Here is a 14,772-nt window from a genome sequence, read left to right as displayed (position 1 = left end):
CAGGGCTGCGTTGTGGTCGTGTTTAGGCACATCCAGCCCGGATCCGGCAGACTACGGTAAACCTCAGGATAAACAGAGAGACTAATAGTGTAGATGCCATTCGTCTTATGATGTAATGAGTACATCTGGTGTTATGGGAAGTGTTCAAGCTCCACTCAAGACGTCACACAGCGTTCATAGCGTGCATTGTGTCTGTTGTATATCCTAAAGAAGACTCTTAACCCGAAACGCCTTGGCAATTTATGGAATTTATTAAAGTTCCCCCTTTCCACAAGTGTTGCTGGTTTCAATTTTGGTACTTTTTAAATTGTGCTTCGTAAGTCGCTCCAGATCTAACCTTACTTGTCTGCAATAACCACTCACTGTAACACACTAGGAGAACTGAAGATCTTCTTCTGTGTGAGATTCATTCCTGAGCTCGTCCAGTGTAAATAAATGACTCCTGTGCCTCTGGATGTCCATATGACACCTGTGCAGAAAACAGAGTTGTTAATCTCCTTATGGCTGAAGTCTTTAAGTAGTGGAATGTGGTGGATGGCTGTACTAACATGGTCTGGTGTGTGTGTGTGTGTGTGTGTGTGTGTGTGTGTGTGTGTTTTAATAGCTTGTCTAATCTCATCCCAGCAGGGTTGCCAATCCTTGCCATGTGGCTTCGCCTCTAACAGGATTCAGACGAACAGAGACTGAACACTTTATTGAGGGATGACCAGTCAGTTAGTGCATGTGCTGAGGTACATTATATTACATCATAAAAAACCCTGTTGTTGTGCTGTCATTTATCAAGTGACCTGATTAAATGAACTCATGCATATTAATGTTGTTTTATTAAGTGATTATGAGCAGCACGGACTGAGAACCAGATGCTGGCCAGATATGACCTATATGCTTAGACAAGTCATTAAAGTGATTTCCTTTTTTTCTGGCCGATATGAACACAGAGGCTTTGATGTGGTTTGGCGAGGGTTTTTAAAAAAAAGACATGAAAGAATAAAAGACTGTCAGGAAGACATAAATCATATGAAAGGTGATATCGATCAAGATCTGGCTTTGTTGCAGCTCCAGCCTTTTTGTAGCATTTGTATGAATCTGTATTTGTTTTGTATGAACTATTTATATTGACAAATACTTATAATTGCATGCTTGCTTGCATTCACACAATGTTTGTGAGTCTGTGGAGTGAAGAGATGTCACCACCAGCGGATCAATCGACTCTGTGGCCTGAGAGAGCTTTTGTTCTCTATTCAAGTAATCATGCTCTCACAAACACACACTTAACTCCATAACATTAATGTTATATATGTTAATGCTTTTAGCATAAGCGAGTTTACAATGGTTTTATGCCACTGATAATACAGAAGCATCAATATGATTGCTGTCCTGTAAAGTGAAACAAAAACTTCTGAGGTTCCGACTTTTTCCAATAATTTTGTTTTGCTGTATTGTGCTTTTGCATTGTTTATATCATATGCATTGTTTATAAAAATATTAATGCATTTTCTGTATTGCATATTACAATGTACTATACAGTGTTGTGTTTAATGTTGGGATCAAACTGATTTGACCACTAAATTCAACTTCACAAGAAAGTTGTGCTAAAAGGCATGATTGTTTATAAAATATTATTGCATTTTCTGTATTGTCAAGTCAAGTTTTATTTATAGAGCACAAGTTTAACACAACTCTAGTTGATCCTAAGTGCTTTACAATACAATAGAATAAATAAATAAAAATAAAATAAAGAGAAAACAAAGAAAAAACTGAAATGGAGATAAAAATTAAGTATCACAATCATTCAATGTATATACATACAAACATAACGCAGAACACCAACTAATTTAAAATGCATACACAACATCACTCGGACGCAAGAGAGTAAAAATAGGTCTTTAAACTGCATCCATGGAGAGGCCCTGATGTTTAAAGTTAAACTTAAAGGTATTGCATTTTATACACTATACAGTGTTGTGTTTAATGTTGGGATCAAACTGATTTGACCACTAAACTTCAACTTCACAAGAAAGTGTAGAGTGTCGTGTCTGTGCACGCCGCGCGGTGGCGCTATAGAGTAACCGGGCGCGCACTCCGCGCGTGATTGATCGTTTCCAGTGCAGTCCGTGCTCGCGCTGCTCAGTCAGATCGAAGCTGCTCGCGCTCAGAACGCATTCCTGTCGCGCCACGGAACGGGATATTTCAGCGAGTTTGGGAATTTAACTATGACCAGGACATGCCATCCAAGGATCACTCGAACGTGTAAGTACCACAAAGGGAATATCAAAACTGTCAAAGGTAAAGCAGTCAGAAATGCGAGTAGTTTGGGGAAAGCTGTGTTGAGACTAGACTCGTGTAGTGTGTAATTTAAGCATTGCTGTGGTGTTTAAGTGCGGAAACCAGCATTCGGCTTTTACACTATCCAAAGACCACGTATAAAACTTTAAGCACCAAGCGTTCGACTTGTTCTCTTTTTTCAGTATTGATCACATTTAGAGGCTTTGCAAACATTTGGATGTCGTTTGCTGGCTGTTTGAAGTACATTTTTACAAGCGCGTATCCTGGAATGTAAGGCTTGGGAATTTATTACCGATTACATTTCCTCGAACGCTCCGGCTGAATGGAAGTGTTACAGTATCAAATGTATCGGTTTTGTTTCGGCTACTTGATCCGGTTTGCATACTTTCCAAACCAGTTGTGGAGGAGTTCAACAAACTCGGGTCGTGGTGGTTAACTGCTTTGTGTCAAAGCATTTAGATCCCAAAGAACAACAGCAAGCGGCATGGTGACGGGTTGTGCTGGTATAGGGTTAGGTCAAAGTTACTGAGACCGATAAGAAACGGACATTACAAAGGCGTTTTTGAGAAATTCGCACACAATTATAAAGCGCGATTTGAAAACGGTCTCGGAACCCTATGTTGTGAAAGGGGCTATTTTTAAACTACCCCTCCTGTTTCTCCATCCAGCTTTAAGAGGCACCCTCATCTCACAGGACCACATGTTGCTTTTGGTAAAAATCGATAGGCTAATTGATTTATAAATGATTAGTCTCGATGTGTTGTGTTAAAAGGGCGTTAACAGCAGAACTGGTTATGGAAGCTGTTGCTGCGGTGCATCTGAAGGTTTCTGCTGTCCGTGGGTGTGTGCGAAGGCGTCTACACATACTGTCCATTTTCTTGGTCTTCATTCATTCATTCATTCAGTATGTATGTATGTATGCATGCATGCATGCATGTATGTGATCCAGTGCGGCATGAAAACCATGTATAAACCATTCTAAGAAGTTGGCAGACGTCATCTGCCCCTACATGACCATTGAGCTCGCGCAGGCTTTTTAATGATCGTGGACTGGTGGGATTTTGGTTACTGATGGTTCTTCTGGGGTTTAAGAAATAGACCTTAGAAAAAGGATTGGTCTCGACATATCAGACGACTATTCATGGTCCTTGTCTTTCCCATTGTTATCACGACGTGACGGTTAGGAGCGTGACGGACATTCAGATGGAAATTGGGAATGTTTCATCAGGCGTGAGGGAATCGTTTGTTTAGAAAGAGGACTCCCAACACAACCCTAACGGGAATAATCTCACGGTTTGCCTATAAAAAACGACTTCGGGCCCCGTGGGTCAGCGAGTTAAAGCCATTACCCTCCTTTTAGGATGTGCATTATGAATGAAATTCACATTGAATGCTATTGTAGTCATGTACGATTGTAGTCCCAGATTCAAACCGTCAAAGGACTTTTGAAACGTGTTATCAAGCAATTCCCATTAAAATTAGGTAGAGTTTGAGGTTTCTTAGACCACACACACAGTCTAGAATATTTACTTGTAGTATCAAGCAAACAGTACCTCAGAAAAGACCTGTAACACTGAAGCATATCTTTTACCGTGAAAATCCGTTACACAGATTCGCGCCTTTCACAGACAGCGATGACGCGTTTTAACGGTCATCAGCATCGTAGATCCTGCAAAGTTTTAATATATATATATTTTAATGTATGTACATTTATAACACTTTTGTATTATATTGCCTTTACTTCAAAAATCAAAAATATATATATTTTTTTAAATGGTTAATACTGTGAAGGTGTTTAGTTGACATCTTTCTCTCATCTGGCTGCCGTTATCAATCTCTCTATTTTGTCCTCTTTTGAAAGTTGTGTAACCATTACTGTGGGAGTCTTTTGTTGTTTGAGCAAATCGGAACAAGAAAAATATATTCAATGTATTCTCTTATTCACCACTGTAGAAGTTTACCCAACTAGGAAGACTTCCGCTTCTGACAAACGTGAAATGTTCACAAATGTGAAAAGGGTCGAATGTGTGGAGTTTGGATGCTAACTGCCCCGCTAGCTGCAGTAGAACATATGCCATGCAGGCTTCCCCTCCCCACTAGCATGACTGGTTTTGCTCAGGCCCACAGCAAAAATAATGACCAAGATTAGCTCCTTTACCAAAATAATTTATCTCAGCAAGACAAAAATGATTGGAAATAAATCGCATGAGTGGGGACATAATTATGGAGCGAAAGATACAAGCACTGCAGTAAATTGGGCACAAAGGGAGAGAGTCAGGCTATTGTTTTTGTTATAGATTATGATGAGTGGAAATGTGAAATAAATTTGGCCACATGGAAGATTAACAAATGTGTGGGTGAGAGAGATACAATCTTGGCAAGATTGCTGCTTTACAATTTACACCACCATGGCACTGTGATTGTATCAAATGGTAATGGATTTAATATGGTGCTGGACAATTATCGATGGTGTTTACATGGATAATACACTCAGATGCCCCAAAACCAATGGCAGTACCATGCATTATTTGCTGGTATTCAACTGCAAGAAACTCCCCTTTGTATATTTTGTGCTCCTCTTGCGTTGTCAACATCCCAGGCTCCAGCATGAAAGCTCATAATTGTGGCATTCTGTGGCCCATAGCTCACCCTCTGTTTGACTTCTATTTATAATCTCTCTCTCTGCTAGTCTCTCAAATGGTGCTGGGTAAACGTTTGTGTGCCGCCTTGCCAGTCTATCACGCAATGGTTTAAAGTCCCAAAATATGACTGAAAGAAGTCTCTATGGCCGCATTTACACTGCAGGTCTTGCTGCCAAATTCCAATTTGTTGACACTATCCACATTTTTTGATGAGCAGCTCACATCTTTTAAAAGTGACCCATATTTGATATCTGCATTTACACTGTACACTTGGCAAAACAACCCAATGTAGAAATACTGACAAACCCTTATGAAAATTAACCATGGATTTACTACTAATAAAGCAAAAAAAACATGGTTACTATAAATGGCATCCCACATTAACCATGGTTTTGCAACACTAACCATAGTTTAACCATGTTTTTTGTAGTTAAACTCTGGTTATACAAATGGTAATCAGTCCACCAAAAAAAACATGGATAATTTTCATAGGGGTGAAAGGCCAAAAAGGAAGTAAATATGGTGCAATTTGAAATGGACGCAGATGAAATGATAATACAAGCTTTTGCTTTCTGCACCATCTTTAAAGGGATACTCCACTTTTTTTGGAAATAGGCTCATTTTACAACTCCCATGGTACGGCAGCAAAGTTTCTTGATTATTACGCAGGAATGAGAGTATAGTTCCTAGCCATATCAGCCTAGAAAATCACAACTTTACATTTTCCGTCGGTCTTAGTACACGATGTAACTACAGAAGAGTCAAGTTTTAAATAGGAAAAATATCGAAACTCTTTGGTCATTTTTTTTGAGAGAGATGCTAATGGTCCTGTCCGATTCAATGATCTATGCTAAGCTATGCTAAAAGTGGTACCGCCAGACCCGGAGATCGGCTGAATGGATTCGAAAACGGTAAAACTCAACTGTTTAACTCTGGGGGAGCTGTAAAATGAGCCTATTTCCAAAAAAAGTGGAGTATCCCTTTAAAGGTCAGGAAAACATCGGTCTCTTTAGGCGGAGAAAAAAAGAGGAGAGCCCTTGTTGTCATGTGATCGCGGTTGGTGTCCACCGGAGTTGACGTCATTCGCCACGTTGCTTTTCCAATGACGTGCGATTCGCATTGACAGGAGAATATCCCATATGTCCGCTTACATGGCAGACGCAAACGCACGTATATCATGCAGAATGTAAATATGAATGAGGCCTGAAACTGGTCTGGGAATATCTGGATCCATGTGCTTTTTTCCTGCTTATATGTTCACGGGTCATTTCCAATCTATGCCACATGGGAGGAAAAAATCTGAACTGGGTCACTTGAACCATGTAATGTAAATGCGGTCTATGTCTCCTGAAGATCTATTGGTCTCTCATGCTCTATAATAGGAAAGGTATATGTTGTGTTAGTGTGATGTAAAGTGTGATATCTGATCAGGGAATGTGACTCCAGAGACATATCAAGGCTCTCAAGCAAATCAAAGTAAACTTTAGCTGTTATGTAGTTTTTAACTGCATTTCTTAAATAAGCATGTTCTGATTGAGCTGATTACATGGTAAATCCCACGTGAAAAAGGGAAAATATAGGGATTCCTTAAGTTTAAAGGAAGAAGAAAAAGTATGCAACATGTTTCTCTCTCTCTCTCTCTCTCTCTCTCTCTCTCTCTCTCTCTCTCTCTCTCTCTCTCTCTCTCTCTCTCTCTCTCTCTGAATTCAATTCAATTCAGAAAGCTTTATTGGCATGACAAAAAAATACATTTTGTATTGCCAAAGCATCAAAACAACATAGAAAATGATTTAGAACATTTAGTACACAAAATTATAATAATAGTTAAATAAAAAAAGTATATATACAAAAATAATACTGATAACATAAAACAATAATAATAGAGTAAACAAAGATTAATAAATAAAATAAAATAAAATAAAAAGGATTATAATGCAGAAATCTCTCTCTCTTTCTCTCTCTCTCTCTCTCTCTCTCTGTGTCTCTCTCTCTCTCTCTCTCTCTCTCTCTCTCTCTCTCTCTCTCTCTCTCTCTCTCTGTCTCTCTCTCGTTCTCTCTCTCGTTCTCTCGTCCTCAGGCCAGTGGTGATATTAAAAAGCATTTAAGAGGTCTAGCTGTTCCTGTGTTTGTTAAAGAGCAAACAGTGAGAGGTCTTCCTCACACACAGACACTGCTAACTCTGTCCAACCTTCAGGCAGTCGTCGCACAGTCTGACCGCCGTGAAATGACACGTTCGCTTGCATCCTTACTAGTGATAGACTGATAAATCGGATGATATTTGCCCATTTTGAGATCATCGACATTGGCTGAAAACTTTACCAAACTGGACTTGTTGATGGATAATGGCCAGTTTCTGTTCTCAAATATTAAACTTCTGCATGCATGTTTACATCTTAATCATTGACATTGGCTGCCTCATTCTGTATTTATCATCTCATATGGTCAACACAGCATACAGGAGACTCTCAGGACACTGATATCATGTTTTAAAATGCAGACAAATGTTCCACAAACTCCAGTCAAGACTCACGGTAGACACAGCAAACATTCACTGTGACCTTTGCAGTCGAGCTTTCAGTCTTTGTAAATTACTCCTAACATTTGAGTTCTGTTGATATGTGGCGTTGCTTTGAAATGCATAATGTTACGTTTTAAAGTGCTTTGAATCAAGAATGGCACGAGAAGATCTGATTCAGAACAAGAAAAACGAGCATTTCCAAAGTTTCATTTGTTTCATCACCTTTAGTAAAACTCCGCAACAGAAACTAGCTTTCAGGAAGATGCGGTTTTTCTTTGGATGGCATTGAACACTTTGAGTTGACAGTTATAAATTATTAATATCCAGCTTTTTCCAGTTTTATTTTCATCTGCAACACTTTCAACTGTTTTACAAAGGGCCTCCGCTCTCTCTCTCTCTCTGTCTGTCTCTAACTCTCTCTCTCTCTGTCTCTGTCTCTAACTCTGTCTCTCTGTCTGTCTGTCTCTCTCTCTCTCTCTCTCTCTGTCTCTCTCTCTCTGTCTCTCTCTCTAACTCTGTCTCTCTCTCTCTCTCTCCGTCTCCTGTGTGACATCTGTTATTTAGGATGAGTTGTTTTTCAGGAATGGCCGACGATTGCTGCGGTCACACCCTGCAAGCAAACCGCTCTCCTGATTATACTTGAGTGCATATAAATGTGAACAGGTCCATCTCTTCTCTTCAGACAGGAGCTTGTTCTCTTGTGCACATTTATTAAAGACTCACAGTTTCGTATTTCTAACGCTGGTGACTTTTTCGCACAAGTTTACACCGCTAATCGTAGAGTAGGTGCGTCCGTGACGAGATTATCCTCCTGTAATTCCAGTCTTGAGCTATTCGAGAGTTGACTCATAACTGCATGTCAACAAACAACTTAGAGGAAGGACGAACTGTCGGCTTTGCACAGAATGGAAAAAGAGCCAACAAAATTCCAGATGAGACAGCGGCTGAAAGACGTGGGAAGCGGATCACTGCCACTTTGGCTTGTTCATTTGTTTGTTTGCATTCTGGCTCCAGCTTCGCACTCTTTCATTGGCAGTCGCTCATTTCTGGCTTTCTTGTTGTTGATAGTGTGTGTTTGTTTCTCAGCATCTGTGATCTCTGACACATGCGGTGAGTCGGCTGCTATTTGGGTTTAGAGTAGTTGCAAACTTAAAGGGATAGTCCACTTAAAAATGAAAAGTCTGTCATCATTTACTCGCCCTCAAGTTGTTTGAAACCTGTGTGAGTTTCTTTCTTCTGCTGAAAACAATAGGAGATATTTTGAAGAATGTCAGTAACCAGACAGTTTTTGGACCCCATTGACTTCCACAGTATTTTTTTTCCTGTAATGGAAGTCAATGGGGTCCAGAAACTGTCTGGTTACTGACATTCTTCAAAATATCTCCTATTGTTTTCAGCAGAAGAAAGAAACTCACACAGGTTTAGAACAACTTGAGGGCGAGTAAATGATGACAGACTTTTCATTTATAAGTGAACTATTCCTTTAAAGCTGAAGTGTGTGACTTATGCGCCACTAAACGTAATCGCTAAAGAACGAGTGTTTTGAGACGTATCCTCACGCCATTGGTGGAGTCGGTCTTGCGGCGTCAGACTGGATGGGCGGCTCAAACACACAGAGCGCCGTGTTTACACGTCTCAGGGAAATCAAATCAAACGGTTTACTTTAAGTCGTCTATGTTTATTAAGCTGGAATTGAGTGAAAAATGTTACACACTTCAGCTTTCAAACACAAAACGACGTGTTCTTTCGGTCGTATGGAGTTGACACTTAAACTAGTCCTTAATGCTTTCGAGTGTGTTTAAACAGCACACAGAATGAAAAGAGCAAAAGCTGGAGGACTGACTGAATCTTCCTGCAGTGTGGGATTGTGTTTGTGTGTTTTGCAGCATGTGACGTGGCGATACTTTTTGTGTTGTTTCGACAAAATCAAACGATTGCACTGGAGTTTACTGCTGTGTGAGTCATTTTTGTGTCACACAAATAATGGAAATTGTCATACATACTGTCTCTCTCTCGGTCTCTCTCTCTCTCTCTCTCACTCTCGGTCTCTCTCTCTCTCTCTCTCTCTCTCTCTCTCTCTCTCTCTCTCACTCTCTCGGTCTCTCTCTCACTCTCGGTCTCTCTCTCTCTCTCTCTCTCTCTCTCACTCTCTCGGTCTCTCTCTCTCTCTCTCTCGGTCAACTTGACTTCTCTCATCCCTCCCACTCACTCTGCTTTTTCTCCCCCTTGTTTTCTTCTTCACTCCTCGCATTGCTTATCTCCTGTGTGTGTGTGTGTGTGCGCGCTCAGTGTTTTGGATGTGTTTCTGGTAGATGTTTCTCCTTTAAATGCAGTCGGCTGCTAAAGCAGCAATCAGCAGGACTGACCTCTCCAAGATGGTTTTCTTTTCTACTCAGTATTTTCTGCCTGTTTTTGCTCTTGGATTGTTGACTGAATTGAGATGTGAATTTCAATCTGGGACTGATCACAAGATCAGAGGTTCTCAACTCAACTAGTGTGTTGTGACCCATTCACTCCTATAAATAAAGCTTCCAAAAATGTTTTTTTTTTTCACAGCGTTGCCAAAAACCCTTCCTCTAAAGAACCATTTTTTTTTGTCTTGTCTACTCTAAAGAAACTTTTTCCACTTTAAAGAACCTTTTGTGCAAAGGAAAAGTTCGACTGATGTTAAAGTCCCGCTGTAGCCGATCATTTTATCCCTTAAAACTCATCTTTGATCACCAAAATGACATATTTAAATGTTTTTTGCTTAAAGTTCTTTATGCCTTAAAATATCTTGAATGTAACTCGACACCCTTGCCTCAATGAATATGCAAATGAGCCCCGCCTCCACTCACTCACTCAGCTCAGAGAGCCACTGGTTGACGATCACACGTTGATCTGATTGGTTACAAGGTAGTTTGTGACGTCAGAAACACCAGCGATTTCAAAGCGTGTTTTTGAGACTGTCTTTGGTTCACTGCAGTTTTAAGGAGGAAATACTCAGCAATGCTGTCGACTTATGAAGTTACACATGGTTTGTCTTAAAGCATATTAAAAACACCACATAGACACATAAACAACATTAAAAGCTGGATTTTCACCTCAGGGTTTCTCCATGCCTAACCATCCATGCCTAAAGAACCTTCATTTTTAGGAGTGTATGGGTTGTGGACAGCATGAAATTGTTTAAAAGTTGTGTGTGTTGTCAGACCTCCGCAGTTCATGGTAAAATGGTTGCATTTCACTTCTATAAAGATGTTTACCTTTTGATGTTCAATGCAAAATCAGGGTCCTGAAGCAGAACCGGTCGAGAATCCCAATCGCAGCACTGTTCTCCCCTGCGACTTCACACAGCGCTGCGGCATTGCTTTCTCTGCATGTTGCGCACACACACACACACACACGCATTCACTCAAACACACATTTCTCTTTCCTCAGTATTGTGGCTGCGCTCCTGCAGTTTTAACTGCACAGACGTTTAAATAATTCAGTATCTTAAGCTCAGCTTGTAAATAATGCGAGCCCACGTATTGCACTGCAGTAAACTCGCTTTAATTTAATACAACTCAGTGCGTTTATAATTGCTAAAAAGCATGAAACAAACCTCTAATGCGAATGTTTCAATTACAAATGACATATGTACACACACTGCAACACGTAGTTTTAATTATAACGTGCTCCAGTGAGAACTAATGAGATTTATTTCCTTTGCTGAGTTATGGCATTGCTCAAACAGTTTTCTTCCCATGAGCCACTGCGTTTGTGCTCTCCATACTGTGTTTGTCTTGTTTGATTGCACTAAGTGGTTGTATATCTAGTGGTGCTTTATTACAGGGTTCGTAAGCCAGCACTGTATACAAATTCCTTTTTCTGTTTTCTGCGAGTAATTCAGCCCCAAACGCTTTGCAATAATAATTCACCCAAAACATTTCAGTTCTGTCATCATATTATATTTTCACCAATAGGAGATTTTAGAATGTTCAAGCTTCTGTTTTCCAGACAAGGAACGTTAATGCCAAGCTCCAAAAATGACAAAAACACCATAATTAGCCTGTACAACAATATTCCAAATCTTTTTTGTGGCTAAAATCTAAACTTATCTAAAACTGTGAGGCTTGTGAGCAAGTTTACACGTGTTCTGCTGCTTGATAGGAGAGCTGAGGATTATAAATGTGTGCATTAATGTTGTTTGCATGTTGGCTGTGTGTTTGAACGGCTTTCTCTTCACTTATTTATTTGCTTAGCTCTAGTGAGCCGTCTATAGCCTACAATGGCAGTTGTTTCTGTGAAAGATGCATATCCGATATGAACGGATGTTAAGCGTTTGGCGTATGACACACCTGTAAAGATTTGTAATGTTGCTTCAGAACAGAGCGTTTGTGTGTGTGTGTGTGTGTGTGTGATGGCCAAAGCTACATTACAGTTCATGCTTTCTTTAATCCTTCAATGAGTGTATCAGATGTCAGAGAGGCTGTTGTGTGTGCGTTGATAGTGTAATTTCTGGACTGTTAATGTTGTCATTTCACACTTCATTACACCTTTTAAGGATCCTGATTTCACATTCCTATCATTCCAGTAGCATGTGATGCTGAGACAGGCATGCGTGTGTTTGACCAAAGTCATATTCCCATGTCTATAAATATATATACTGTGAGAGAATGGTTGTGAGGAGCATGAAGAATCATTTTCACACATGAATTGATGCTCTTCTGAGTTCATTGACAGTCTTCTGGATGTGCTGGACTCTGGAGGAGACTTTACAGAGTGCTGGACTCTTAACATGGTTACGGCATATGTAATAATATAGCTTTTTTCTGGAAATTCATCTGCATAACGTGTTTTTTTTTTTTTTTATGTCACAAGACAGAAGCTAGATATGGAAGCTTGTTTCTGCCACAGAATGAAACATTTTAAAAGATAATTGTGACTTTATTTCTCAGAATTGCGAGATAGAGAATTGTGTAATTTTGACACTTTTTTTGATGACTCGCAATTGTGAGTATATCACGCAATTCTGACTTTATATCTCCCAATTACATGTTATAAAGTCAGAATTGCGAGATATGAACATGCAATTCTGCCAAAGTCACAATTGCAAGTTTATTTCTCATAATTGCGAGTTTTTATCTCACAATTCTGACTTTATAACACGCAATTGCCACTTTATATCACATAATTCTGACTTTAGAACTCGCAATTGTGACTTTTAAGCAATATAAAGTATCAATATTAACTTTATATGTAAACTCGAAATTGTGAGATAAAAAGTTGCAATTACCTTATCTTTTTTATTCTGTGGCGTAAACGAGCTTCCACAGCTAGTTGTTTTGCTAGGTTGGCCTATTGGATTTTTTTCTTTTATTGCTAAGTTTATATTGTGGTATAAACTATTGCAGATTCTCTTCACACTGCCCTGCTCTGGTGTGTTTCCATGGTGCCGGTCAGTGATGCGTGAAACGGTCCAGTGTCCGTCAGGAACGCGGCGATACACACACACACACACACACACACACACGCCTCCCCCCGACCCCTTCAAAAGCCCCGCATTCATCCATCTATCTGCCTCTCATTCTCTCTCTCTCACTCTTTGTCTGCTCTGCTTTTGTGTTTGTCAGAGAGTCAGCGGCGCATTGTTTGCTGCGAGTGAAATGTAGTGGCGTTGTGCTCTCGGGTCGGACCGTGACATACGCTGAAGGGAAATGTTTATCCCACGTGAGCGACTCATGCAAATGAACGCAGGGGTCGAACTACAACAACGGTGTTAATTTGGGCTTCACCCGTTCAGCTGAATGAGAGGCTGTTCATCTTGTCAAAGAGGTTCATGGAAATTTGTTCGTTATTGTGTTTTTTGTGGGAAATGGGATGTTGGTGGACAGTTGCTCATCATCAGGTGCTACGGCTGCACAATATATCGAAGTTATCGAAATATTGCATGTATATATCGTGATATGCATATCGCAACGGCTTGCACTAACTGGAGTCATGAACAAAAGACGAAGAGAAAATCCCTCACTCTCGGCTGAATAACTTTATAAGCTTTAATAAGAATCAATATATATTTAATTCATACAGTGAAAACTAAGCAGTGTTTTATTTTTACATTTGATTATTCAGTTTGTGTAGTTAAATAACCCTAATGTAGGATAACCTGAACCCCTGACCCCCGAGGTTTACACTGATGTTAAAATAACACTTCTTACGCTACAGTAAAACACTGATGTTCACTTTCAGAAGTTTGTAGCACGCATGTGGGTTATATCATTTTAAATATATTTTGAAGATAATTTAAGTTTATTGCACACTTTAAGCATTATCATATCGCATATTGAATATCGCATTGTTTAATGAGTTATCGCACTTTTGTTCAATGTCGTGCAGTTCTATCAGGTGCAAATCCTTTTATAGATGTACAGTTTTGAGCAAAACAAATGGGAAAAGTTATTTTTAAAATGTTTTAATTAGGATGCCCAGATGATATATAGACATGGAGGTTGTGTGAGTTGGTTAGGATTTGTATGTCAGTCAGGTTTTACATCACACTTATATTCTGATTTGATTGAATCATGAAAAGGCTGTTATTATTATTATTATTATTATTATTATTATTATTATTGGTTAGTATATTTTCTGACCACATGGCCTTGGTTATGTCCGCAGAAAAGTTAATTAAATGGTGGGAAGAGGATTTTCTCCTTCCTAATAAAATAAAGATATAATGTAAAATAAAATAAAGATATAACATAAAATAAAATAAAAATATAATATAATATAAAGATATAAAATAAAATAAATATATAACATAAAATATAATATAATAAAAATAAAATGTAATATTATATAAAATAAAAAAATTAAATATAAAATAAAAAACGAAATATAATATAAAATAGTAAAATTGAAATAAAAAAATTGAAATAAATATATAAAATAAATAATAAATAAAATGAAATAAAAATGTAATTTAAACAATTTTTATTTATTTTGATAGTAATATATAATTTAATGTTTAATTAATTTATTTTGTATAAAATAATTGAATTGTCGTAATTTAAAGTTTGTAGAATTATTAAATATTGTAAATTGTTTTCAGTTTAATAATTGCATTTCATTTGAAGTTTTGTTACACTTAAAATGTGAAAACTTTTTAAAAACCTTTTAAAACTTTTTCTGCTTTAGAAAGTTGTTGTCATGGAAATAATGAAGACATGGAATATAATAGAGTTTGATTGGTCAGGGTTGTGTTCTGTTCTCTCCAGATCTTTTATTCCAAGTCATTGATGAGTAATCAAATTTCATTCTGCTTATTACACATGAAGAATGTTAACAGGAAGATCTTCCACCCTG

The 14,772-nt window shown here is 38.6% G+C and overlaps 1 protein-coding gene across 2 annotated transcripts in view; it reads left to right on the top strand.

Moving 5' to 3' along the window:
* The first annotated feature begins 2,104 nt into the window (after positions 1-2,104).
* plxna1b (plexin A1b) overlaps positions 2,105-14,772 on the top strand; it is a 141,746-nt gene continuing 129,078 nt past the window's right edge. For both annotated transcript variants that reach the window (XM_084425103.1, XM_084425102.1), the window contains exon 1: positions 2,105-2,250. The gene's annotated coding sequence lies outside the window, so the exon portion shown is untranslated. The remainder of the gene's footprint in view (positions 2,251-14,772) is intronic.

This window comes from Rutilus rutilus, assembly GCF_951802725.1.
Source record: "Rutilus rutilus genome assembly, chromosome: 12".
Taxonomy (NCBI): domain Eukaryota; kingdom Metazoa; phylum Chordata; class Actinopteri; order Cypriniformes; family Leuciscidae; genus Rutilus; species Rutilus rutilus.
Note: the sequence above shows the minus strand (reverse complement) of the source record. Positions and strands in the feature narration are given on the sequence as shown.